Source organism: Lynx rufus, unplaced genomic scaffold, assembly GCF_022079265.1.
Source record: "Lynx rufus isolate CCGP_SWC_20201006 ecotype Redwood Valley unplaced genomic scaffold, mLynRuf1.p SCAF_42, whole genome shotgun sequence".
NCBI classification, from domain to species: Eukaryota; Metazoa; Chordata; class Mammalia; order Carnivora; family Felidae; genus Lynx; species Lynx rufus.
The window spans coordinates 82,581-93,289 of record NW_025814859.1 but is presented as its reverse complement, the minus strand read 5'-3'; positions in this window follow the sequence as shown (position 1 = coordinate 93,289).

Sequence of the window (10,709 nt, the reverse complement as noted above, 5' to 3'; positions counted from 1 at the left end):
ACAGAAAGTGAATTTAGAATAATAGTCATAAAATTAATCGCTGAGCTTGAAAACAGTATAGAGGACAGCAGAGAATCTCTTGCTACAGAGATCAAGGGACTAAGGAACAGTCAGGAGGAGGTAAAAAATGCTATAAACGAGCTGCAAAATAAAATGTAAACAACCACGGCTCAGATTGAAGAGGCAGAGGAGAGAATAGGTGAACTAGAAGATAAAATTATGGAAAAAGAGGAAGCTGAGAAAAAGAGAGATAAAAAAATACAGGAGTATGAGGGGAGAATTAGAGAACTAAGTGATGCACTGAAGAGAAATAATCTACGCATAATTGGTATTCCAGAGGATGAAGAGAGAGGGAAAGGTGCTGAAGGTGTACTTGAAGAAATAATAGCTGAGAACTTCCCTGAACTGGGGAAGGAAAAAGGCATTGAAATCCAAGAGGCACAGAGAACTCCCTTCAGACGTAACTTGAATCGATCTTCTGCATGACATATCATAGTGAAACTGGCAAAATACAAGGATAAAGAGAAACTTCTGAAAGCAGCGAGGGATAAACGTGCTCTAACATATAAAGGGAGACCTATGAGACTTGTGACCGATCTCTCTACTGAAACTTGGCAGGCCAGAAAGGAATGGCAGGAGATCTTCAATGTGATGAACAGAAAAAATATGCAGCCGAGAATCCTTTATCCAGCAAGTCTGTCATTTAGAATAGAAGGGGAGATAAAGGTCTTCCCAAACAAACAAAAACTGAAGGAATTTGTCACCACTAAACCAGCCCTACAAGAGATCCTAAGGGGGAGCCTGTGAGACAAAGTACCAGACACATCGCTACAAGCATGAAACCTACAGACATCTCAATGACTCTAAACCCATATCTTTCTATAATAACACTGAACGTAAATGGACTAAATGCACCAACGAAAAGACATAGGGTATCAGAGTGGATAAAAAAACAAGACCCATGTATTTGCTGTCTACAAAATACTCATTTTAGACCCGAGGACACCTTCAGATTGAAAGTGAGGGGATGGAGAACTATTTACCATGCTACTGGAAGTTAAAAGAAAGCTGGAGTAGCCATATTATATCAGACAAACTAGACTTTAAATTAAAGGCTGTAACAAGAGATGAAGAAGGGCATTATATAATACTCACAGGGTCTATCCATCAGGAAGAGCTAACAATTATAAATGTCTATGCGCCAAGTAAAGGAGCCCCCAAATATATAAAACAATTACAAACACAAGCAACCTTATTGATAAGAATGTGGTAATTGCAGGGGACTTTAACACCCCACTTACAGAAATGGATAGATCATCTAGACACACGGTCAAAAAAGAAACAAGGGCCCTGAGTGATACATTGGATCAGATGGGCTTGACAGATATATTTAGAACTCTGCATCCAAGCAGCAGAATATACATTCCTCTGGAGTGCACATGGAACATTCTCTAAGATAGATCACATACTGGGTCACAAAAAGGCCCTTCATAAGTATACAAGAATTGAAATCATGCCATGCATACTTTCAGACCACAATGCTATGAAGCTTGAAACAACCACAGGAAAAAGGTGGAAAACCTCCAAAAGCATGGAGGTTAAAGAACACCCTACTAAAGAATGAGTTTGTCAACCAGGCAATTAGGGAAGAAATTAAAAAATATATGGAAACAAATGAAAATGAAAATACAACAATCCAAACGCTTTGGGATGCAGCGAAGGCAGTCCTGAGGGGAAAATACATTGCCATCCAGGCCTATCTCAAGAAAGAAGAAAAATCCCAAATACAAAATCTAACAGCACACCAAAAAGAAATAGAATCAGAACAGCAAAGACAGCCTAAACCCAGCAGAAGAAGAGAAATAATAAAGATCAGAGCAAAAATAAACAATACAGAATCTAAAAAAAACCGTAGAGCAGATCAACGAAACCAAGAGTTGGTTTTTTGAAAAAATAAACAAAATTGATAAACCTCTAGCCAGGCTTCTCAAAAAGAAAAAGGAGATGACCCAAATAGATAAAATCATGAATGAAAATGGAATTATTACAACCAATCCCTCAGAAATACAAGCAATTCTCAGGGAATACTATGAAAAATTATATGCCAACAAACTAGACAACCTGGAAAAAATGGACAAATTTCTAAACACCCACACACTTCTAAAACTCAATCAGGAGGAAATAGAAAGCTTGAACAGACCCATAACCAGAGATGAAATTGAGTCAGTTATCAAAATTCTCCCAACAAATAAGAGTCCAGGGCCAGATGGCTTCCCAGGGGAGTTCTACCAGACATTTAAAGCAGAGATAATACCTATCCTTCTCAAGCTATTTCAAGAAATAGAAAAGGAAGGAAAACTTCCAGACTCATTCTATGATCCAGCATTCCTTTGATTCCCAAACCAGACAGAACCAGTAAAAAAAGAGAACTACAGGCCAATATCTCTGATGAATATTGATGCAAAAATTCTCAATAAGATACTAGCAAATCAATTTCAACAGCTTATAAAAAGAATTATTCACCATGATCAAGTGGGATTCATTCCTGGGCTGCAGGGCTGGTTCAACATTTGCAAATCAATCAACGTGATACATCATATTAATAAGAGAAAAGATAAGAACCATATGATCCTGTCAATCGATGCAGAAAAGGCCTTTGACAAAATTCAGCAACGTTTTTTAATAAAAACCCTCGAGAAAGTCGGGATAGAAGGAACATACTTAAAGATCATAAAAGCCATTTATGAAAAGCCCACAGCTAATAGCATCCTCAACGGGGAAACTCTGAGAACTTTTCCCCTGAGATAAGGAACACAACAGGGATGCACACTCACATCACTGTTGTTTAACAAAGTGTTGGAAGTTCTAGCATCAGCAATCAGACAACAAAAGGAAATCAAAAGCATCCAAATTGGCAAAGATGAAGTCAAGCTTACACTTTTTGCAGATGACATGATATTATACATGGAAAATCCGATAGACTCCACCAAAAGTCTGCTAGAACTGATACATGAATTCAGCAAAGTTGCAGGATACAAAATCAATGTACAGAAATCAGCTGCATTCTTATACACTAACAATGAAGCAACAGAAAGACAAATAAAGAAACTGATCCCATTCACAATTGCACCAAGAAGCATAAAATACCTAGGGATAAATCTAACCAAAGATGTAAAAGATCTGTATGCTGAAAACTGTAGAAAGCTAATGAAGAAAATTGAAGAAGATATAAAGAAATGGAAAGACATTCCGTGCTCATGGATTGGAAGAATAAATATTGTCAAATTGTCAATACTACCCAAAGCTATCTACACATTCAATGCAATCCCAATCAAATTTGCACCAGCATTCTTCTCAAAGCTAGAACAAGCAATCCCAAAATTCATATGGAACCACAAAAGGCCCCGAATAGCCAAAGGAATTTTGAAGAAGACCGAAGCAGGAGGCATCACAATCCCAGACTTTAGCCTCTACTACAAAGCTGTCATCATCAAGACAGCATGGTATTGGCACAAAAAGAGACACATAGACCAATGGAATAGAATAGAAACCCCAGAACTAGACCCACAAAAGTATGGCCAACTCATCTTTGACAAAGCAGGAAAGAACATCCAATGGAAAAAAAAGACAGTCCCTTTAACAAATGGTCCTTGGAGAACTGGACAGCAACATGCAGAAGGATGAAACTAGACCACTTTCTCACACCATTCACAAAAATAATCTCAATGGATAAAGGACCTGGATGTGAGACAGGAAGCCATCAAAACCCTAGAGGAGAAAGCAGGAAAAGACCTCTCTTACCTCAGTCGTAGCAATTTCTTACTTGACACATCCCCAAAGGAAGGGAATTAAAAGCAAAAATGAACTACTGGGACCTTATGAAGATGAAAAACTTCTGCACAGCAAAGGAAACACCCAACAAAACTAAAAGGCAACCAACGGAATGGGAAAAGATATTTGCAAATGACGTATCGGACAAAGGGCTAGTATCCAAAATCTATAAAGAACTCACCAAACTCCACACCCAGAAAACAAATAACCCAGTGAAGAAATGGGCAGAAAACATGAATAGACACTTCTCTAAAGAAGACATCCAGATGGCCAACAGGCACATGAAAAGATGCTCAATGTCGCTCTTCCTCAGGGAAATACAAATCAAAACCACACTGAGATATCACCTCACGCCAGTCAGAGTGGCCAAAATGAACAAATCAGGAGACTATAGATGCTGGAGAGGATGTGGAGAAATGGGAACCCTCTTGCACTGTTGGTGGGAATGCAAATTGGTGCAGCTGCTCTGGAAAACAGTGTGGAGGTTCCTCAGAAAATTAAAAATAGACCTACCCTATGACCCAGCAGTAGCACTGCTAGGAATTTACCCAAGGGATACAGGAGTACTGATGCATAGGGGCACTTGTACCCCAATGTTTATAGTAGCACTCTCAACAATAGCCAAATTATGGAAAGATCCTAAATGTCCATCAACTAATGAATGGATAAAGAAACTGTGGTTTATATACACAATGGAGTACTATGTGGCAATGAGAAAGAATGAAATATGGCCCTTTGTAGCAACGTGGATGGAACTGGGGAGTGTTATGCTAAGTGAAATAAGCCATACAGGGAAAGACAGATACCATATGTTTTCAGTCTTATGTGGATCCTGAGAAACTTAACAGAAACCCATGGGGGAGGGGAAGGAAAAAAAAAGAGGTTAGAGTGGGAGAGAGCCAAAGCATAAGAGACTCTTAAAAACTGTGGACAAACTGAGGGCTGATGGGGGGTGGGAAGGAGGGTAGGGTGGGTGATGAGTATTGAGGAGGGCACCTTTTGGGATGAGCACTGGGTGTTGTATGGAAACCAATTTGACAATAAAGTTCATATATTGAAAAATAAGGCCATATTTCATTCTTTCTCATTGCCAAGTAGTATTCCATTGTATATATAAACCACAATTCTTTATCCTTTCATCAGTTGTACATCATTTCTAATGTTTATATGTCATTCTATTACATAGACAGACTTTTATTTTCCTTACCAATCAACTGATATTGAAGATTTAGCTGATGTTTTTATTAATTGGTTTTCATTGGCATTTGTTTTCATTTAAATAATTCTGAAATAATCCTTCAAGCCAAATGTAAGTTTATATCCAAAAATGTTTTCTCAAAATTCATTCTTAGAAATGGAACTGCAGTGTACCATTAGATAATTATTTCTTAAAAATTTTTGTGTTCTATTTAATGTAGCCCTATAAAACCCAATACTAATTTATATTTCTAAGAGACATATAAGTACATGCATTTTTTTTCCTTATGCGTTCTCCTCCCATGGATATTACAATACTTCTATTTTTTACAACCATAAGCTGACAACCAGTGTCTCATTGTTATTGACAGATTTAGGTGCTTTAACTATGGTCCCTTATTTATGTGAATGTTAATTTTTTTCAAGCAAAATAGAAACTTAAATCACTCTAAATTTCTCTAACGTATGGTAAGCACTTGCATTAGTTCGTATTGCTGCTGTAAGAAATTACTACATACTTGGTAGAATTATTATTTTATAATTCTGGAGGTCAGAAGTCCAAAATTAGTCTCACTGGACTAAAGTCAAGGTCCCAACAGGGTTCATTCTTTCTTGAGTCTCTGCGGAGAGAATCCATTTCTTTGCCTTTTTCAACCTCTAGAGGCTTGTCTGCATTTCTTGGTTCATGACCCCTTCCTCATATCTCTTCAGTCTCTTGCTTCCTTTGTCACATCACCTACTACTGTTCTTCCTGCCATCCTCATATAAAGATGACTGTGATTACATTGTATCCATCTGCATAATCCAGGACAACCTCCCTAGGTCATGTTCCTTAATTCAATCATATCTGAAAAGTCCCTTTTGCTGTTTAAAGTAGCATATTAACAAGTTCCAGGGATCATGACATGGACATCATTGGGGGACTATTATTTTGTCTACCACATCACTATTCATAAGTTAAAAAATGTATTTCTAATACTTGCACATACATTTTTACAAGACAATATTGACTCTGTATTTATTGTCTCATAGCTTGTATTTTGTAGTTAACAATACATACTGAATATCATTTGTTATTCTTTACTAGTCTTCTACTCCATCATTCCCAAATATTTCAATTGTTCCATTGAAAGGAGGGACCCTAATTCTATTACCAAGTAAAACCAAAGTATATGCTGTGAGACCTTAGGTTGACTTCAACTTTTCCCTATTGAAATAAGTGCTGTGTTCTGGTCAAGATGTTGAATTACATCCCTCTTTTCCCTTTCTTTCCAAAATACCATTGAAATGACACTAAAGATTTATAAAACGAGTAAACTATAAGAGCACTGAACCATAGAAGGCAGCAAAGATTTGGATAAATGTCTTAAAGACATATGAAAAGGAGAAGGCTTACATGGGGCAGGAGGTATTCTTTCAAAGGAGATTCAGAGAGCCTCTAAGCTCAGGAAGACATGATGTCTGTACTTGAAGGACTACAGTGGAACAGCTGCACCAGACTATGTGTAACTTCATGCCTTCTCCCCAAGAGGGAAAGATTGGCAGCAGAGATAGTCTGATTAGCACTAAATTAGCACACAGATATGAGTTATAAAGCACATACAAAAAAAAATCACCACCATTAGATACTGAGCAGACCCATCAAATGACAGAATTAACAACTAAGAAATAGGAAAATATAAAAAAAGCTTTACAATAAGACTGATTAAAATGTTTAAAGAGATTAAAAAGAGACTGGGATCAATAAGAAAAAAACAGCATCCTTATCTTGAAAAACATAAGGTATGTTTGAAAAAGAAACAGAAATTCTAGAAATGAAAAAGTTATACTTTGGAATAAAACCTTAATAGATTGGTTATGTAGTTGTACAGACTCCAAACTGAATAGATAATTAGAACACAGATAAGGTGAAGGCCACATTTGATTCATCCCTGTGTCCTAGTTTCTATTATAACTAGGCTAGCATATAGCAGGTGTTCAGCAATTGCTTGTTAAACTGAACTGGGAAAGTGGCCTTTTGACAAGCCTGACTTCCAGGGGCTCCTTCAGTGTAAATGAGTCTCAGATGCCAGGACAGATTTTGGTGTAACTACCTGTGGATTGGGCTGAACTAGGTCTGACTCCTTCTGGGTAGAGTTGGCAGTAAAGGCCATGCAAACAAGAGGCTTGGGAGCTGCCATTGATCTCAAAGGCCAGTTTGTTCCCTGTCATAGCTGGTCATTGACTTATGTTCACTCAGCATGTCTGGCTACTGACTTTCTTCCCATGCCCATAGTTGTGTGAGGAGATATGCTATAAATGGTTAGCAGCTGTGCCAAAGCTCCCTCTCTTTACTTCTCTCATCCTAGGCCTTACACTCCTCACATTCCCCAATCCAAAGAAAGGAGAGAAGTCCTTTGTGAAAATAGTTCTCTAGAGCTGGATCTCAGGGTGGTCTCCCTCACTGTCTGGAATAATGGGCATCTTCTCCTAGAACATCCCAAGGCACCCTTGTTGCTGCCAAACTCAATGGCCAGGAAGCTTCTCTGAGCAGTCCAAGCAGGTTAAGGCTTCAGAATAGAAGGCAGATTCAGAAGTGATGACAATTCTTGTGTTTTCACTTTCTTCATGCTACTTCTATGTTTTGAGGAAAGTGGACATTCAGAGGACAGAGTCCATACTCTGGCCATCCCATGCCAAACTAAATGCTCTAAGGAGAAAAGTACTCTGAAATAAGCCTACTTAGAAAGATAAATTTTTTTTAAAATAACACCATTTATAAATGCACCCAAAAAATAATAAAATAACTAGGAATAAACTTAACCAAAGAGGTGAAAGACCTGTACTCCAAACACTCTAAAACACTGATGAAAGAAATTAAAGATGACACAAATGGAAAGATATTCCATGAGCATGGATTGGAAGAATTAATATTGTTAATATGTCCACATTACCAAAAACAACCTACAGATTTACTGCAATCCTTATCATAATACCAACAGCATTTTTTCAGAAAACTATAACAAATAATCCTAAAATTTGTATGGAACCACAGAAGACCCTGAATAGCCAAAGCAATCCCGAGAAAGAAGAAAAAAGTGGAGGTATCAAAATTCCAGATGTCAAGATATACTACAAAGCTGTAGTAATCAAAACAGTATGGTACTGGCACAAAAAATAGACACATAAATCAATAGAAAAGAATAGAGTCTCCAGAACTAAACACATGATAATACGGTCAGTTAATCTATGACAAAGGAGGCAAGAATATACAATGGGGAAAAGACACTCTTTTCAATGAATGGTGCTGAGAAAACCGGACAGCTACATGTAAAAGACTAAAACTGGACCACTTTCTAACAACATACACCAAAATAAACTCAAAATGAATTAAAGACCTAAGCATGAGACCTGAAACCATAAAAATCCTAGAAAAGAGCATGGGCAGTAACTTTTCTGACATCAGTCATAGAAACATTTTTCTAGATATGTCCCCTAAGGCAAGGGAAACAAAAGCAAAAATAAACTATTGGGACTACATCAAAATAAAAAACTATTTCACAGTGCGTGAAACCACCACCACCAACAGCAACAACAAAAAAGAACACCAACCTACTGAATGGGAGAAGATATTTGCAAATGGTTTGTCCAATTAATATCCAAAATATACAAAAAACTTCTACAACTCAACACCTAAAAAACAAACAATCCAATTAAAAAGTGGGTAGAGAAACTGAATAGACATTTTACCAAAGCAGACAGATGACCAACAGACACTTGAAAAGATGCTCAACACCACTCATCATCAGGGAGATGCAAATCAAAACCACAATTACATATTACAACAGTAAGAATGATTAAAATGAAAGTGACAAGAAATAACGTGTTAGGATGTGGAGAAAAGGAACCCTTGTGCACTGTTCCTAGGAATGTAAATTAGTATAGCCACTGTGGAAAACAGTATGAAGGTTGTAAAAAAAAAAAATAGAAATACTATATGATCCAATAATTTCACCACTGGGTATTTACCCAAAGAAAACAAAAACACTAATTTGAAAAGGCATATGTACCCTTATGTTTATTGCAGCATTGTTGATAATAGACAAGATATGGAAGCAACCTAAGTGTCCATCAGTAGACAAATGTATAATGAAAATATGATATTGGGGCACAGTTGGCTCAGTTGGTTAAGTGTCTGACACTTGGTTTCAGCCCAGGTCATGATCTCACAGTTTGTGGGTTCAAGTCCCACATTGGGCTCTGTGCTGGCAGTGTGGAGCCTGCTTAGGATTCTCTCTCCCCTGCCTCTCTGTCCCTCCTCTACTTGCTCTCTCTCTGTCTCTCTCTGTCTCTCTCTCTCTCTCTGTCTCTCTCTCAAAATAAAGAGAAAATAAACTTAACAAAATGAACTTAAAAGAAAATGTAATATATATATATATATATATATATATATATATATATATATGAAATATTACACAGCCATAAAAAAGGTGAGATCGTGCCATTTGAGACAACATGTATGGACCTAGATGGTATTGTACTAAGTGAAATAAGTCATACTGAGAAAGACAGATTCCACTTATAAGTGGGATTGCAAAAAAAAAAATGAATAAGGAAACAAAAAGAAGAATCAGACCTGTAAAATACAAAGAACAAACTGATGGTTGCTAGAGGGGAGAGGAGTGAGGGGTTGGACAAAACTGGTGAAGAAGAGAAGGAGATGCAGGCCTCCAGTAATGTAATGAGTAAGTCACCAGAGTAAAAGGCACAACATAAGGAACATTGTCAATGATATTGTAATAGGGATGCAATGTAACAAATGGTAGTTACACTTGTGAACATAGCATAATGTATAAATTTCTCAAATCACTAAGTTGTGTACCTGAAACTAATACAACATTGTGTGTTAAACACTCAAATAAAAAAATAAAATAAGAGAGGCACCTAGGTGGCTCAGGTAAGCGTCCAACTTTGGCTCAGGTCAGGATCTCAGTTTGTGGGTTCAAGCCCCGTGTCTGGCTCTGTGCTGACAGCTCAGAGCCTGGAGCCTGATTTGGATTCTGTGTCTCCCTCTCTCTCTCTCTCTCTCTCTCTGTCCCTCCCCTACTTGTGCTCTGTCTCTCTCTTTCAAAAATAAACATCAAAAATATTTTTAATTATAAATAAAATAAAATAAGAAATAAGGCTGCCCAGACATCAGGCTTTGGCTCGTAATTCCCTTCCTAACCCTGCCCTTTTATGAGGGAAGTCGTCTTCACTGTTCGGGACTCTCTGAGTGGTATATAAAACAGATAATTCCTTAAAAGTCACTGAGGCCTGCTTGAAAAGACCACACAGGAGCCCCTTAAAAAGTGTCTTGTGGATAGGTGTTTGCAAAGGATATGTTATTAACACAGCTAAACTTCATAATTTATAATTAGCCTGGGTCTAATATTCACCTAAAATAATTGCTAAAAAAAAAACAATGCTAGTAATTCTAAGAACTCTATATTCATTTGAACTCAGCTACCAAGATGTTGACAAGTAGTCTTAAAAGCAGTGTGTAGAACTGAAATATCACTAGACGAATATATAATTGGCCTGGGTTATAGTGCTGACATCATCAAATAGTAAGTGTGTGACCCTGGGCTTTCTATCAATTTCTTGAAAATCGCTTTAAGTAGTCTAGATAGAGATGTTAAGTCCAAAGTCACACAGCCAGG